The sequence below is a fragment of the Mirounga leonina genome, unplaced genomic scaffold, assembly GCF_011800145.1.
Source record: "Mirounga leonina isolate KUSES-001 unplaced genomic scaffold, KU_Mleo_1.0 Mir_174, whole genome shotgun sequence".
Taxonomy (NCBI): Eukaryota; Metazoa; Chordata; class Mammalia; order Carnivora; family Phocidae; genus Mirounga; species Mirounga leonina.
Window position 1 is genome coordinate 9,322,338 of NW_023270451.1, and position 18,679 is coordinate 9,341,016.

At 38.9% G+C, this 18,679-nt stretch overlaps 1 protein-coding gene across 4 annotated transcripts in view; it reads left to right on the plus strand.

Annotated features, from left to right (window-relative positions):
- Positions 1–18,679, plus strand: part of CD36 (CD36 molecule) — a 79,167-nt gene that overhangs the window by 14,104 nt on the left and 46,384 nt on the right. The window contains exon 1 of one of the 4 annotated variants that reach the window (XM_035020453.1): positions 10,532–10,646. The exons of 2 other annotated variants lie outside the window; for them this stretch is intronic. The gene's annotated coding sequence lies outside the window, so the exon portion shown is untranslated. Of the gene's footprint in view, positions 1–10,531; positions 10,647–18,679 lie in introns of those variants that run through there. One more of the 4 variants, XM_035020450.1, reaches the window with a different exon arrangement.

The window sequence follows — 18,679 nt, forward strand, 5'->3', positions numbered from 1 at the left end:
CCTCTTTCTGCTTCCTAGCTAAAATGAGGAAGTTGTACCAGATGATCTATAAAGAATCTTCCAGTCTAAGTTTACTTGATCATCTATTATCTGAATCTATATCTCTATTTCCTTTCTTTTGTATATACAATTGCACTCTAGTTTCCCAAGTATGTTTTTAAAATTATTGACAAATGAAGATAATTTCAGTGGGGGAAAGTGTTCTAGATTTACAGAATAGGTGGCTGGGAGCTGGTAAGCAACAGGCTATAATGTCTTGGTCAAATTCCAAACACAGAAGTAAATTTTAGTATGTTGATATTCTGATCTACAGAATTATATAGCAACTAAACTTTTTAGACTAATTAGGGATGATGTCAGCAAGAGAGCAGTTTTAGAAATTTCTAGTATCCATTCCATTCCAGAAACATCAATCTGAACAACTACCTACACATGAAAATACCTTCATAAGAGCTAAGGATTCCAGGCGAGGGATTACAGTCCCTGTGCGAAGCAGATACTCTATTTTTATAGAGACGTTGAGACTGTATCAGATTACCTCAATCTTTTCAATGAAGTAAAAAATAAAGCAGTTTTCTGAGAAGATAATTTCCTGGGAAATTCTTAAGAAAATAAAGACAAAGAAGAAGAGAGTGAAGGTAAAAGACACAAGGTAGGGAAAAAAAGTAAAGGATTGGTAAGTACTTACTGTGGACAGCTCCATTCGAATATAATATTGTTTTAAAATGTATTTGATTGGGGCACCTGGGTGGCTCAGTTGGATAAGCGTCTGCCTTCAGCTCAGGTCATGATCTCAGGGTCCTGGGATTGAGCCCCGTATTGGGCTCCCAGCTCAGCGGGGAGCCTGCTTTTTCCTCTCCCCCTGCGCCTCACCCTGCTAGTGCTCACTCTCTTGCTCACTCTCACAAATAAATAAAATCTTAAATAAATAAGTAAATCAAGAAATGTATTTAATTTTCAAATGAATGTGATTGAAAAAAAGTCAAGTGGTATTTTAGCACCTAAAGAGAAAAAATTCAATTGCCCTAGTTGCCCTGTCTTCTCCCATTCCCCATGTCTCTTTCCAGGAGAAAGCATTTTCTAGATAATGTAGCTATGGTGTTATTCCTTGAATTAAGGGGGGAAAAAATTGTCCTTTACACATTAGCCTTTGATCTGCTCCTGTGGAGGAGAAGGACCTAGCTTTTATCGTACACACACAGAACGCTCCCTCCACTTCACGCACCACCTGCACATACACACTTCTTCCAACCTGACCAGTGCGGCTCCTTCTTGATACCATTCACTGTGGGCATTCATATTATACATTTTCTGAGAAGTAGAGCCACAAGTTTGGAATGAGTGCTTTCTTTCTGGTCAAATGTATCTTTTCCTGGTGATGATAATTGCCTCCTTCAATCTTCTGTCATCCTCCTGATCCAATATTATCTTTCCACACCCCCAGGCCTGTGACCTAATTCTTACCCTGAAACTTCCTTTAAATTTCTTCGTGGAAATTCCCTTTGTCTCTCAGTTGTCAGACCAGCTATTTCTTCAACCTTCTGTCTTCTGGTTTCTTGGTTTACTTCCTTGCTTTGGTGGAGGGTTTCTGTTCTGGGAGTTCCTTGAGCTCCTTAGGAAAGGGTAAAAGCCAAGCAAAATTTGGGAAGCCAAGTCTTTATCCTCACTCTTGAAAATGTGTTTGCCTATAGAATGACAGCCGGAAATAATTTTCCCTCCGATTCTTGAAGAGATTGCTCATGTGACTTCTAAATTCCCAGCGTTGCTATTGAATTTTGTTGTCTTTCTGACTTGCGTGTGACATTACTCCCAAGCCCGCCAGAGGCTTTTAAGATCTTTTGTTTGTTCTTGATAGTCTGAAACCTTGTGAGTACAGACAGCGAGGACACAGCCTGGGGCCCTGTGAATCCACTGTGCTATATAACTTGGGTGACTTCGTACACTCTGGAGACTTCTGTCCTTCAATTCTGGAAAATATTCATGCATTCTATCCTTATTTCCTCGTTTTGTTTCTGATTTTATTTTGCTTTCCGTGGAAATGCCTTCACGGGAATGTTGGATCTGTTTTACCCCAGTGACGGTGCTCTCTGGCTCCTCTCTGTACAACGAACAGCGTGACCCGGATATTCCAACAGCTCCGCTGACTCTCTTATTTCTGTGATCATCGCTTGCATTTCCCAGATTGCTACCTTTTATTTCCCTTTCTATGATTTTACGATTTTCTGTTTCACTAGCCTCAGGATGGAATCTCTTCTCTTAGTTGCCCAAAGACATCAATCACAAAAATATTTAGTGTTTTTTATTCCCCTTTCTTATATTTATCCTTATTGTTTGCTTGTCTGTTTTAAATTGTGTCTTGCAGGTCAGATGTTCCTCAAATGTCTGACGATTGTCCATTTATATTTAAAATGGTGGCAAATAAATACGAATCTCATTCTAGAGTTTCACTGACCAATAGGGTAGCCACTGGCCATAGGTGGCTGTTGAGAACTTGAAATACACTTAGCCCCAACTGAGATGTGCTATTTTTTAAAATTTTATTTTATTTTATTTACCTTCAATTAATTAACATATAGCATATTATTCGTTTCAGAGGTAGAGTTCAGTGATTCACCAGTTGTATATAACACCCAGTGCTCATCACATCATGTGCCCTGCTTAATGTCTGTCACCCAGTTAACCCACCCCCACCCCAGCAACCCTCAGTTTATTTCCTATGGTTAATGAGATGTGCTATAATAGTAAAATAAAAACCAGACTTCTAAGACTTTATATAACAAAGGTAAAATATCTCATTAATTAAAGAGAATATAATAATTTTGATTATTAAAAAATTATGCTTTGTAACATTATAATTAATACATATTAATATATTAGGTACACAGATTATAATTGATTAAAATGATAATATTTATGATATTGGGCTAAATGATACATTAATATTAAAATTAATATCGCCCATTTATGCTTTTAATGGGGCTACTGGACATTTCAAAAGTATATATAGCATGAGGCCCATGATATACTTCTATTGGACAGTATCACTCTGGAGGAATCACGTAAGGTCCTGGCCATGTCATTGTCCTCCCCCACAGCCCACCTCCACTAGGAAGTCCTATCAACATGTTTTCTCTTACACCAGTCAGTTCCCCCAGAAAAGAATCCTCTCATTTCTGGCTTGCTAGGGTTCTGGAAATGGCAAGAGAAAAGGAATCAGTATGTGGAATTTTGCTTAAACTTATTTCAGCATGGATCTCCCTCATGCCCCTAAGTGGGCCTCCTGCTCTTAAGAATTCTCTGGCTCAATATTGCCAAAGAGGAAGGACCCCCCCCCCCCCCCCCCTTCAGCAGGGTGAGGAAGGCGAGTGAGCAGGCTGAGTAGAGTATGTGGAGAGAGGATCTAGGGTTTAGGACTTACAAAGATACTCAACCAAGTTAGACGCTGCTTCCCATGACACCCTACACTGCTAATCCATGGCCTATCTGGGATTGTAGAACAGATTCCTTTTGCTTCTTACTGGCTTTCTGCTGTAGGCATAGATACTGAGAATCTGACACTCTAGGGTTTGCTGAGCAATTATTAGTCCATTTGCTTTCTAAGTATTGACTTGTTTCTGACCTCTCTTATCTAAATATTTAGGCTGAACAGGTGCGTTCGTGTTTTTGTAAACTCTATTACTTTCATTTTAATGAAATACCAGGTGCCAGTGAAAACACATTCAATCCACCACGTTTAACCAAAAGTCTTAAAAGTACTTCATCTTTTCTTTCTTCTTTCTTTTCCGTCAGGTTATGCTCAGACATTTAAGTCTCCTATAACCTGGTCTAAATATATTTACCTCTACCTGTAGATATATCAAACCAGGAATAGGTTGTTCACATGCCTTTTTTCAACCATGCCAATTACAGTGCTAAATGCTTTATGTAATTACCTAGTTTTATTTTCTGAGAATCCCACTTCCTTCTACCTGGATCTAAGAGTTCTGCGAATATATTCTTAGGACTCCATGTGATTGTTTCCTACAACTTACAGTTTTTCTAGTAGGATAAAATGTTATTGTGACTTATTAATCCACATAGTTTTGTCCCTCCCACGCTCTTCATCTTCTCTGAACTGCAAAATAGGAAGCTGCAAATCGGGGAAGGACCTTAAGTGGAGACAAGAAATGGACTTTATGTGACTAATCAGTTTTTTGTTTTTAATTTGAGAGACGGGGAAAGGACATGAGTGAGGGGAGGGACAGAGGGAGAAGAAGAGGGAGAGATAGAATCTCAAGCAGACTCTGCACTGAGCATGGAGCCCCACAAAGGCCCACATGGGGCTCGATCTCATGACCCTGAGATCGTGAGCTGAGCCAAAACCAAGAGTCAGATGCTTAAGGGACTGAGCCATCCCAGTTGCCCCAACTCTTCAGTTTTAATAAAGATCTGGAAAGCAGTTACGACCAACCTGAAACATTGTTCTCAACACTATCCCAAGGCAGATAAAAGAGGATTAAGTTTGAATGGAAGTGGGAACACAGGAGCTTAGATGTGAAGGAATCCCAGAGAGCTACTGTGGTCGGCCTTGCCATAGACACACTGCTGGAGACCAGCTTTCTCCCCTCCCTCCCCTCAGGCGAATATAAGGATCTCAGAGCTGAGGTGTGACTCAGAGAAAACACTGTGTCCATCGTGGCACCAGAGCAGTGGTGTCCCGTGGGCTCTATGTGGTGTATAGGCAGCTACGTTTAGAAGCAGATTCATGAAGACCCTGGGACCCTAGCAGTTTGTGCTCAGGGTTCTAGAAGGTTGTGTAAGTAAACAGGAAAACAGCCATGATCTGCCAAGAGCTCATGGCCAGGACAGAGAAAACCATAGCCACCAGTTTAGAGAGGGTATGTTCTGTGTTCTCCTCTCTTCCTCTGAACCTAACACCTACTGAGAAACCGTAATCGAGAGTTTAAACCTGAAATGACTGAGAAATATAAAAAATGGGAAGTGTCTTAAAAGTGGCTATATGAAACATGCTGGGCCAGATAGAATGAAAGCTTGAAGTAAAAAACAAAATGTAGAAAAATAGAATTCAGTTTTGCACACCTGAGTCTGTGACTCTGAAGCTCATTTCCACTTCAGTGATAAACAGCCACTCCCAAAGTTGCCAGCTGTGATGGTTCACTCTTGCCAGGACAAATGGAAAAGCCTCTCGAGGTCACCAGGACAGCTTCTCTTTGTTGCATGGTTGTGAATTTTATATTCCACATTCCCTTTGTCAGGATAGACAGTTGTCTTTCCTGGAGGGATGGCAACTTGGACTGGATTTTTATTTTAAACTTTGATTTTAGTCTGAAACCTTAACATGGAACGTTCTCCCTTTAAATAAATACACGCCCTTCTAGGTGACAGGAGATCCCGTGGCATTTCGTGGTCTCTGGTTCAAGTTGATGGCATATACATACACGTGCATAAGCAATTTGAGCAAATGACTGTGTTTTCAAGATGGTAAAATGGCACAATGTTTTACACTGGCCGCTCCTGAAAAAAGGTAGCGTTTCAGAAGCTGATCGTTACTTCCTAATAGGTATTATTTGACAGGTATGTCAGTGTTCCTCCATATTTTGAGCTACTTTTACTGGAGCAGTCTGTTCCTTGCAGATAAAAGCATCCCCGTTGATACAGCCAGAGCTTCAGCACTCTTTGACCTTGAGCCAGAGACTTAACCTGTCAGTCCTTTCCCCTCTCCGTACTTGGGCATTTTTGCCATTTGTAATACTGGCAAAACGATAATCCCTCAAATGGTTGTGAGAAAGATTCATTTAGACCCATATCAAGTTCTCGGAATGGTGTCTGGTCTCTAGTAAACACCCTCAGTGTTAGTATAACATGACACAATGTGGGTTTTTCAAACAAACAAACAAACAAACAAAAAAAAACAACGTTCTTCTGATAAGATGATCATTTTGCAAATTAAATACAATGTGATATTACAAAAATAAAAATGGAGATGTGATTATTTAAAAAGTCAAGCAACACACAGTAAGACTATGTCAACCAGCCCTGCAATCAGATTCTGGAGATAAGTGCAGTGACTGTTGAAATTACTCATGAGAAATAATTTTGGTTGTACTTAACCTTAAGGATGAAGGGGCACAAGGTACCATTTAGGTGGTATTTACTAGATTAAAAGAATTATTTGCCCAGGTGTCTCATTCTAGGAGCTTGCCCATATATCTGAACATTTATCTGTGAGTTTAAACATTGAAGCTCAGTTACGTTTAGAGAAAGAGGAATCCGGTCCCTACCTCCAGGGAGTTAGGGAGTTACCTATTTGATAGAGGAAAGCAAGACTTGGCTTTTTATTACCTAATCCAGTTGAGCAATAAAGAGGGAGAGACTCCAGGGTAAACTGCCTGACAGAGCTCAGGGGGGAGGATTGCATGCTGAGAGAGTGTTCTGTCCTCACATTGCCTCCCTGTCTTGTAAGGTTAGGAAAGCCTCGCAATGAATATGACCAGAAAGCTTTATATTTGGGTGGGACCTGTAGGAGTAGATGTTAAAATCAGTGATCTGGGATTGGGAAAAGACTTTTAAAGTGAAGGAAATAAAGGAGATAAAAGGACAATCAGTACTTCTAGAAAGCCAACCTCCCTGACCTAAAGCTACAATGTAGGCTATCCATATTTTAAGAATGTTTTATGATGAAAAATAGAAGAACTGAGAAATTTTTCTTTAAGAATTTTTCCTCTATGCATTCAAATGGAAACAAATTCCACCCCTCACCCCTGCATTTAGTTTCTTTAAACAAGAATGCATTACTTAAGTTTCTATCTTTTGTGAATTAGTATTTGTACAACCTCAGGTTTCTTGTTTCCCGAGGCATGAATACGAATGTTTGCTTTCTGCAATGCCTAACATTCACGGTAAGATGATAGATTTTACCCATAACAAGAGATATGTAAATATACGAAGATCTTAAAATTTACTTAATACAACAAGGCAATCTATAACTGTCATAAGCATGTACATTTTGACATGTTTAGCCTGCCTAGTTTTAGATATAAAAATCATTAAAGTGCTTCCAAAGTTATATATATACACCTTTATTTTTCATCTTCATTATTTTCAGATTAAGTTGATACGTTTTTATAACAGTCAATATATTTATACTCATTTTCTAAATTTAAGTGACCTTTCATTATCTGTGAAGGTATCAAACAACCACTGATGTTCGTAAAAGGCATCTAGGATGTTTTGTTTTTTCCCAGCATTAAGTAAATTTTTTGTGTGCTTTGAAGCAGAATTTTTAGTTCTTTCCTGGACTTATGCAAAGTTATAACTCTTGGCAGCTTAACACAAATTGCTTTTGAATTTTAGGGTGAAACCACATTTTGACCTAACGGTGCCCGAACTTAGCAGGCACTTAGTTGGAAATTAATTTCCTCTAATCTTGTTCATTTTGATGTTGCCACAACAACTTTTTATATTTTCTTCCTTGAAGTCACTAGCTTTCTGGTAGAAATTGCTATATCTTTCTGAAGATGGAGAAATATTCTCTGCCTACAACCCTTCTCTGTGTTGGCCAATACATGGTAATTGGTGTCTGATTCATGTGCTTATGGAAGGAACTAGAAACATTCCTCTGTGAAGCTCGGCAACTCTCCTGAAACCTCCCCCTTCTGTAAGTCCTCCACTGCACCATAAATCTTCTGTTAGATCACCTGTTTTCCTATTATAATAATTTTTCTGTATGTCTGTCTCTCCATGAAGATAAGGTTCTATTTTATTTCATAATCTCTGCACCCAGAAATATCCAGTGCCAAAAGGAATAGATTTTTAAGACAACAAATTTATTCACTTTTATTTAACTCTAATCTCTTGATAAAAGTAATGAAAATAATTCTAAAACCTCAAAGTAGCATAGCAAAATGCATCTGCTGAGAGCTTTATATTGACAAAAGGTAAAGATTTAGATCTGGGCAAGGAAATGTTTGTATGTAACCACATACCCTTTTGTCTTTCTACTAATCTTTGATATTGTCACTTGGATGCATAAACTCAAGGTCATCCGTTTCATACTAATACCGAAAATCTTAGCATTTATCTAATTTTCCTAGTTTTCTCTGTGTTAGTTATCTCTTCCGTAAAAATGTGGCTAACAATACCTAATGACAGAATTTTCTGTGGACTTGAATAATGACACACGGGACCATTTAGGCACAACGCCTGGCCCATGATATAATGTTAATAAATATTTTCTCCTTTGCCCTTTCTGAGAATTTTTCACATTGTCCCATGTGAAAGGGAAGAACTAGAATATATTAATCAAATAGAAATGTTTTCTTTTCATATTTAATAATTTAAGTAATTGTTAAAATGTTTAAATATTTAGAATCAAATGTGAAAAGTCGAAAAAGCAAGAAACAGAATAGTTTTAAAAACTTCACTCTGGTAACAGGGCCTAGCATACGGGAATCAAAAAGAGAGGAAAGTTATTCTAATTATCCAGGAACTGAATATTAAATTAAAAATAACTAGCATTGCTGAAGAAGAGTAAAGAATAATGGAACACACACAAAATCAAAGCATTGCCTTAGCAAATTATCAAGCCAGAACCTGGAAGAAGATATGTGAAAAAGAGGTAAAAATTGGAGAAAATAGAAACATAAGGAGAAAAAGCAGTATTCTGGTTGAGGTTTTATTTGGTCTTTTTTTCTTTTTTTTTTGGTTTATTTTGTTTTTTTTTTTTTTGAAAAAAGACAATGTAGAACAAGCATTTCCGGCTCTCTGGGTCTCTGTAATCTCTTCTGTTAAAAGATTGGGACAGATGATTCCTAAGATTCCTTCCATTTCTGCAGCATAAAGGTCATGAACAGAGAGAAGAAATGTGTCCCCACAGAAGTGGGTGAAAGATCTTTGAACGAAGAGTCACAGCTATTTATATCTGAATAAATGTGGATGTTGTGGGAGCCCAGGAAACTTTGTAGTCTTCTACCCTAGACTATATACATAGACTTACCCTTTGTGTGTGAGCTATCTCCTTAGACTGTGAGCTCCTTGCAGGTAGGTGTTGCTAAACGATCCAAGCCAATTTTGAGCATGCACTATTATCAGGTTATCTTAGTAAATATCGGTAGCCCTCAATAACTAACAGCAAGGCGAGCTACAGACCTCCTTCACAAAACAAAGTGAAAGTTCTCTCAGATTGGCTTCTGACTGAAGCAGATGAGTAGCAAGCAGGAAAAGCTGGAACTCAACCTGTTGCTTACGCTCCGTGAAGCCCTCACACTCAGTAGGCTCAGAGTTCTTAATTGGACAGTTCAGAGGCATGCGCTTACCATGCAAACAACGGAATTCAGCTAACCACCTGGGTCTAGGTAGATAACCAGGAATGCCCCCAAATCAAAATTAAGACAGTGGGCCATATCTCAGGGGAGCCTTAGGCAACTGGGCTCGGTGGGTATTAAGAGCCTGTAGCATAAGAGTAGGGAGTGAACCATATGTCTAGGCAACTCATAAATCTTTCATTTCACCACTGAAAACCCCGTGTATATATTTTCATGGACCTTTTCAGATTTTAGGAGATAAAGATAATAAAATTATAGACTTCGATTACATGCTAAATAGCTCGACAAGGAATGTTCACAACCAGGGTAGCAGCCCATTTTAAGAAGGTAGCCCATTTTAAGAAAGTGCTCAGTACTCACACGTTGTATTTTCTATGGAAGTATTTGAAGTACTTTACAGAAAACCTCGTGGTAGGAGTCATGCTTTCTTCCTTTTTGTGGCAGACTTCTGGGCACATCATGGCCACATGATAAATCTTAATCGAATACATGTATGGATAAGGATGCAGGTCATCAACAGTAATCCCCAGGGAATTATTGCCTAAATGATGTGGGAAAAATCATATTTGATTTTGTCCAGTTTAGCATATACCATAAATGGCTTGATTTGGTGTTGGAGTGTCTTTGTTTTAATTTTTTATTCTGATGAGTTGCATATATAATAACATACCCACCAAATATTGCTATCCTGGTTCTCTCATACGGCCAAAGAATGTCATGATTCTTGTAGACCCGAACCTGTTCATTTTGCAAGGCCCTGCACCAGAAGCCTCTTATCTCCAGTTTTCACAAACTAGAATAGGCACCGATGCTTTGTTTCTTATCCTAAAGACAAGTGTGCATGTTGTTATGTGGTTCCTAGGAGGGCTGGAGAGTCCTATAACAAAGACACAGGATGAAAAGAGCCAAGGGAATTGCCTTGAGAAAATAAGTAGGGAGATCCCCAGAGAGGGACCTGCTTCTGTGTTCTTTTAAACGTCACAGAGTAATTGTTTCTCTCTCTCTCTCTCTTTTTTTTTTGTTTTAAAGGAAAGACCCAGGGTGAGGAGCAGCTCACTTTCAAGCTGGGGAGGTTGGTAAACACTGGCGACAGGGCTCACTGTGGTTTAGGAATCCCACTGCCTCAGTGGAGTGTCACTCAAAATTCCACAGCCATTCTTGGATACTGGGAGGTGGGGCTGACCGATGTACAGCCGTGATTTGACCAGCACTTGGGGCAAACTCAACCACAGTTATCAGTGTTAATTCCATTTTCTTCCAACCAGCATTTTGCAAATGAGTTAATATTGGCGGCTTCGCACTTTTTCATCGGACTTCAAACTGGTAATTATGCTTATGTAATCACTGTGAAGTTTTCTAGCTTAACGTAGGACTCAAGACTGGTGCCTGCAATACTAAAATCTCTCCGTTGATCTGATTTTTGCTTTCTTCTTGTCCAGTATAAGCTCTACTTGTGTTTTTCTCTTCTCTCGGCGAGTATTTGAGACCCAGATGTACGGGCAGCCTATCCCAAGCTTTTAGATGAGAAGTTGTATCTAAAAGAAAATGGAAAGAGTTGGTTAGCTGTAGTAACTGCTGTGATCTTGTCAGTGAGAAGTATAATACTAAGTGATAAGAGGATATTCAAAAATATTTGAAAGTATCCAGACCCTCCAACATACAGGTGCTTATATACATGCAACAATGGAGGAATATCTTAAGAGAACAACAACATACTAAAAGGGCAAATTCGTGCATGGTTATCTTTTCCTCTTAAGAACATCAGTGCCCAGGAAGACTGTTAAATTACAGATGGTCACTTTTTACGCGAAGAGGCGGTTACAATAGCATGAGCAAGGTTTGGACTCTCGAATATTAAGATTGTAAGGCAGAGTGGTTGTCTTCCCGATCTTGGAGAAGGAAGCAGCTATCCTTCCCCACTTCTAGTCAACAGTAATTGGTAGAGGTCACAGGCAGAGTTTGTCCTGCTGACACTCCTGGCATGGCTCTAGCCAACAGGTGGCTGCTGTGACTTGTTGGAGAGGTGATTCTGCAACTTTATTTTATACTCGGGTTAGAGAACTCGGTCATTGTATTGTATATCTGACTTGGGTTACCGAATCTTTGATTCAAAGGCTAAGAGACTATAGGACGTAACGTTAGAGACTTAGCCATTAAATTAAAGGCAGTTTTCAACTTGCACATCATTCCTACACTGTTTTTGATGGTAAGAACCAGCCACATGGAATGATAATAGGAAACATCAAGGACCAGATACGAGAGTTAGGTAGAATTTTTACAGATTTCCGACAGAACCATTTTACCGGTCACATATAACCATTTCTAGTCGTGGCATTTTATTTTGACCTGCGTTCTGATACAGTGTTCTGCAGCAACAAACAATATCTGTATGCCTTAACTTTATTTCACTGTGATTATCTTAACTAGTTGGAAAGTGAACCTTGTGAATTATGAGACAGCTTTAGGTTCACCTCTGGGGGTGTGAAGACAGGGGACTGAGGGGAGAGACTGTTTGACGTAGACAGGGGCAGGAAATGCTAATACAACCTCATTCAAAGAATAATTCGTGACCTTGCTTGTACCTCAGACCTATACAATTCCGTTTGACATCTGGGTGGTTAACATTGTTTAAGCATTCTAGACAAGCCGTAATTAAACATTCCAATACCAGATCACAGGCCATTATGGATTTACAGTTACATATGTTACCTAAATGTAAACCATTAGAAAACAAAAAAACTGAAATGACATGCTGTGTGGTAATGCTACTAAACAGATACATTTTCTTTTATACTCAAGGGCTAGGACTTCATGAATGCTAGCATTATGCAAATGACTTTGTCTTTAGACAGTTGGATTGTTTATTCAACAAATATTTGTCTGTCCAACCCATACTTGGTACCGATCATTTTCTGTACTTAATATCATCCACTTAACACTTTGAAAAGCAATTCCCCACTACAAATATTATTATTTAATAAGTTAAATGGATATCAAGACTGGAGCATTTTATAGGAGGTCGCCACTCTACTAGGTCATCAGGGAATCCTCCACTGAATTTGGTACCACAGGTTTTCATATTTCTCCCTTAAGGATGATGAAAGATCAGTGAATTCCTGAGTATCTGAAGTCTGTGGAGTCTTGGGTTGCTTAGAAACTGAGTGACTAGGGGCTTGCTATGGCAACCCAATTTATCAGTGAATGCAAAACCAATGTAGCTGGCATTATGCCACATCTCCGTACTTCTCCGGTAAGAATATTCAGACTAGATCCTCTGTTGTAACAGTATTTTTATTACTTATACAATCAAACTAAAAATCACAGGTTACCAAATATTGAAATAACGACCTATAGCTCATAATGGATAGAAACTACATGAAAATTAAGCTTAAGCTTACCGTGTAATTTTAGCTATGTCAAATATATTATGTCTCTTGGTTATTATTCCATTGCCTACCTTGCTTTTATAGAAACGATTTTCATTAAATTGAAAGCATGAGAAAACAAGACTAGTAAAGTATTTAATCTCCGTGATAATAAAAAGGTTCTGGGGGTGCCTGGGTGGCTCAGTCATTAAGCGTCTGCCTTCGGCTCAGGTCATGATCCCGGGGTCCTGGGATCGAGCCCCACATCGGACTCCCTGCTCAGTGGGAAGCCTGCTTCTCCCTCTCCCACTCCCCCTTGCTTGTGTTCCCTCTCTCGCTGTATCTCTCACTGTCAAATAAATAAAATCTTTAAAATTAAAAAAAAAAGGTTCTGAAATTTGACTTAGATTGATAGTTCCATACAAATAATCTGTAAATGTATCTATGTATGTAGTATATTTTAACGATATCCTCATTTTATATTAACTCTTTATTTGCATATAATAAATGTGTTTTACCATATTATTTTTTTAAAAATCTTAGGCCTTAGGTGATATATTCATGTCCTCTGACACACAAATGTATCAGATAATTAATTTATTTGGAAAGCACATTTTTGCAATAATGGGGGGAAAGACCTTAGAGGCCTACTCTCATCCTCAGTTTGAGTATTTGCTCCCTTTAGTGCACTTTTAGACATGTTTTCAGATTTTAACGATACCTTTTCATAGTTTTTATATATTCATGCTATATGTAAGTGCAATCTCTGCCCCTCCTCATAGGTAGGTGCTGTATGGATCTTTTCTCCCTGTTGCCCCCAACTTTCCTATGTTTATCATGGTCCGTAGCAGAGAGAGAGATTTTGTTTTGATTATATTAAGGGTTCTCCTGAGAGTAAAAAAGAAAATCAGTGTGACTCAGGTTTTCATGGGACAAAGAAGGATACATCTGGTGATATTTTCAATTTGTTCTTTATACTTACTCATGTCTACAGAATTCTGAAATTGATCAGTGTTTTGAATCCTCCAGCGTGTCTATTCAGCTGGGCAATGCCCAACTTAATGATAATATGTCTCATCTCACAGGTGGAAATAAGGACAAAGACAGCACTTGAGCCAATTTTCTGGAACTAACTGCTATCAGAACAGAAAAGCCAGTTCCCAGGGGTGCTTGTGTAAGGCACCAAAGACTGAGCCATATGAACTTTGTCCCTTGACAAAGGTGCATTTTGAAGTCAGAGAAAGGCCCACTGTTTTTTAACAAAATAAGTGAGCAGTTCAGAACAAATCCTCTACACAGCCCAGAGGAATCAAACTGTTAGCAAGGGATCACATAAATTAGTTTATAAAGAGACAGATTGGCATGTAAAAAATGAGATGGCAGGGTATACTATTTGGAAAACTTGGAAAAAATTCTAATAGGCGAAACAACACAACGCAATCACTTATTAATGGTCCACATCTAATATTGAATCGTGATTTGAACAAATTTAGAAATCTTCATTTTTTTTTCAAAGATTTATTTCAGAGAGCGTGTATGTGCGCACATGAGTCGGAGAGGAGCAGAGGGAGAGAAGAAGACTCCCCGCTGAGCACAGAGCTCATCACGGGGCTTAATCCCTTGACCCCGAGATCATGACCGGAGCCGAAATTAAGAGTCAGATGCCCAACCAAGTGAGCCACTCAGGCGACCCTAGAAATATTCACTTGAATAAATATGTCTTTAAACACTTGCAAAGAGCTTACTGTGTAGGAGCTTGTCCTACATCCTTGCATTGCAGTTCCTCAGTTAAGTGTCTGTGGAATGGCAGAAGTAAAGCCCTTCGTAAGAATATTTTCTAATGTGGAAGAATCAGACTGTTGGTTCAGTACGTGCAGATTTTTGCTTAAAGCAGATCACAACTGTTCTTGGTTTGATTTCATGCCTGGTGTCTACTGCATATAAAAAAACACACCTAGAAAATAATCAGTCCTTCTAAACTTGATATCAGATAACCTGGTACCTCCTCTCCTACCACAGTATTGAACACACCCATGTCTCTTTTTGATCTCTGCCGTGATACCTCTAGTATAGGGTTTTCAGTATCACTTCAATGCATATTTGAACACCTGTTAGGTGGTAGGCACTATTTTAAAATCTGGGATATAAAGATAAACACTACCAACACAGTTCCCAGTGCATACGTTACAGGGAGCTCCATTTTGACAGGCTCCCTTGCAACTCAGGAATAAACAACTAAATGATGAATTGAGCTTTTTATAACACTTTTTATGAGTATAACACTAAAGAGTTCTGGAGATACATAGAGGAAAATGTAGTTACATGATAGTTTATATGTGCTTAATAGTATATTATCTCTGTTGCATATGGTGTAAGAAAACATACCTCTTGCCTTTTTTTTATTTTTTAAAGGCCTCCTGGTTAGGTCATGTTTCTTGACCACATTTAATGAGCCAGGACTTTGGTTAGATATTTTAGTTGTTTAAAATGTATCTGATCTAAGGTACACATTTTACATAGAGTCTCAAGGTATCAGTTTGGGTGCTTTCAGCTCAAACTAGCTGAATCAATACAGGGATTTTTGGTGGTCCACATAATTGAAAACTCCAGCAGTACTCTTGAGGCATAGTTGGACCAAACTTGCTGGTTCTTTCTCCTTAACTTTCTCTGTTCTTCCCTTTATTTGGGTGTTGGCTTTGACTTAGATTGACTTTCCTTGAGGTTTTAAGAAGTCCTCCAACAGCATGAGTATGTGTTTCCCTATTCTTCTACATCGAGGATGGGGAGGGGGGAGAGATAATAATAGAAAGAGTGATTCCCACCAATGTTGAGCAATGTTGGCCAATGTCTTTGTGAGTCCTGAGGGAAAATGTATGTTCTGGTAACACTCCCTATTTAATTAAAGGAAAATATTAAATGGAACATTTGTATTTTTAGAGGCAATGCCTCTAGAACCAAAACCTTTATAAATCAAAATCTGGAGGCAGTTTTTTGAATCTTTCCTGCTGAACTCAATATGTAAAGGCATTTCTAAAAGCTGAGTCAGCCACTCGTGGCTTCCAGGGCCCAAGCTACCCACCCTACATGGGAGGCACTGAGGATCTGAGGGTGTGAAGTTCCTGAACAAATGTTACTATCTTTCTTTCCTCTGGGAAATTATCAAGCATAGTGAAATATCCCTTGCAGATCATGATTTAGTCAATTATAATGGCTGAATTTAGTCAGATTTATTCATTATGTTTCATCTTTAAAAATCAAAGCCAGTTTCCCAGGACATGTCTTGACACTTATGTATTGGACTTAAAACAAACAAAACAGACATTATCTATTCTCAGTTTTAATTTCATTTGCCTAGGATCGGATGAAGATCGAAAGAGTGGCCTATACGATGGTAGAATATTCTAGAAAGAAAAGTTTTCCAAGTGATAAATTTGCACCAGAGGACTTAAAAAGAAAATCACAAGGTATTTTTTCCCTCACCTAGCTGACATGGCACTTAAGCCAGAGAAAGTTTAGTAAATAGCACAAATGTAATCTTCATTTTCTTGAGTTTCATAGTTTGAAGAATTTAAATATTTTCTACTGCACAGGATGGTAAATATGAGGTTAAAAGAATGACAAAATGAGGCAAAGTTTTGACTAGAATATTTTCTGGTAGTATTTGGTATATTGAATTCCCATTGGAGGCTGGTGCCTTTCAAAACAGAAATATCTGTCAAGTGGATAATGTGAGTCTGTTTGTAAAAGGAGTGAAGGGTCAAATGAATTCATGATCTCCACTGATTTAGGGATAGCTGTGCTTTTGTAAATGCAACTGCACTAAGTAATTTGGATGCAACTCCAAATTTACACATCCAAAATCATGGATCCTTTTGAGAGAATACTAGAAAGAAAAAAAGGATATGTCAAATAGTCACATAGAAATCAACCACGACAGATACACGTAGGGTAACCGAGGAAGAAAAGAAGGAAAAATTAAAACAGAGAAGCTCGTGAAAGAGAGAAGTCAATGCTGAGGCTTATTATAAAAACAGTATTTGGGGACATGCCTCTTTATAACAATAGGAATTATTTTCATGGTTTTTAATTTTGAATTGAGCTAACTCATGAAATGGTATGGTTTCCGTGCTTTTATGGACTTACTTCAGCTCCGATTTCACTCCCGGTAGCCGCCTTTTTTCCAACCTACCATGATGACCCAGTTTTCCCTGAGGGGTTGTAGGAAATGAGAGGAAAAACAGGCCTAGCAACATTCTTGGATCATATCCAGAAAATGGTTTTTAGCGCTTGGAATACATGGAGGATGCCGTTTGAGCCTTGTATCTGTGGCTTGGGAAAACAATAATAATCTCAGCATTCACTCTGAACCGGAAAGCACTGTGGTGTTAACAGAAGGAGCGTCACAGAATAAAATGAAAAGCCCTCAGATAACATAAGCACTCCAGTTCACATTTGTGTCCTTACGCATGAACTGGAGGCACTGTGGAGGAGGATAGTTTGCTTGCCTACATACCACAACTGAGAGACCTCCGGCCCCAGCAGTCACTGAGGAGAGAAGAGGTCATGAAGCAGAACAAAACTAGCAGGACTAGCAGAGTCATGCAAGAGTGACATTCCGTAGCAATTCATATTGCTCAAGCTAAGGTTGTTTACGTGAACCATACCCTCAGAACAAAAGGGAAGAGTGACCTTCAGGAATCTGAAAGGGATGGTCACAAGAAACACGTTTTGAGTCCTTGGTGGCTTGTTGGAGAGCTATGAGGATGACAGAGACTTGTACAGAGACAGGGTTGATGCTGCCTAAACTCACTTGAACCTCCCTCGTACGGTTACCACAAGGTGATTTCCTTTATCAGTTTTACTCTCAAAGCCCCAAAATGCAACGCAAGCTTTAATGCTGCTACTAAAGCGTCACAGCCAAAATGAAGTTGAATAGGCAAGTCAGACTTCTTTATGATTCAGAATTGAAGTGTGGAGATTACAAAGGGAAGGTTTTACTCTACCTCTACCTCTACCTCTGCTTGCATGAAAGAAGCAGACAGCCAGCAATCACAGAGACACATGTAGGCCGGTTTCAGGGTTTGGATATTTTAGAATTATTCGGAATTCATCTCTCTGTCTAATGTATCACAGAGTGGTACTGTACCCCTTTTTATTCCGTCTGGATTCTGATGTTTATGGTATCTGGGCTATGCCCATTGGAATATGTAAAGGACATGAGCTAAAGGATCCATAACCTTTCCAGGTCAATATTTGCTTCTGGAAGTTTTATCAGATAGATTTATATAAATAGTCTATGTATGCATGTGTATATATTCAATGTTTTTGTTATTTTTCTTACAAAGTATTGTACGAGGCTTTATTTTTTTTTTTTTTAAAGATTTTATTTATTTATTTGACAGAGAGAGACACAGCGAGAGAGGGAACACAAGCAGGGGGAGTGGGAGAGGGAGAAGCAGGCTCCCTGCGGAGCAGGGAGCCCAATGCGGGGCTCGATCCCAGGACCCTGGGATCATGACCTGAGCCGAAGGCAGACGCTTAACGACTGAGCCACCCAGGTGCCCCAACGAGGCTTTATTCAAACCGAAAAATACATCTAGAATAAAATGTCCCCACTTTGAATCCTATGGAGTCTTGGAAATCTTAAGAATATATTTCAAGTTCTTCCAAGGAGTTTATTTGATAAGTAGCACTCTCAACCAAACTTGTGGGTTCTTTGAAGACCGAAAACTCAGGCTTGTCCAAGAGCAAACCCTTCCCTTTAGCCCACTAAGAACCAAGCTGGATGATGAAGATGATTTGATTTCACTCTAGGGTCGACAGACTGTTTTCTATACTCCCTTAAATCTTCTAGCAGCAGCTGCCATGTCACTCAAATGCAGGGTTTGTGCCAAGTGATTCTTTGTAGTGTCAAACTTTTCCACTTCAAACAAAAAGAAAGGCATCAAGAATATATTTTTTCCTGTGTGGTGATTTTTTAAGATAAATTAC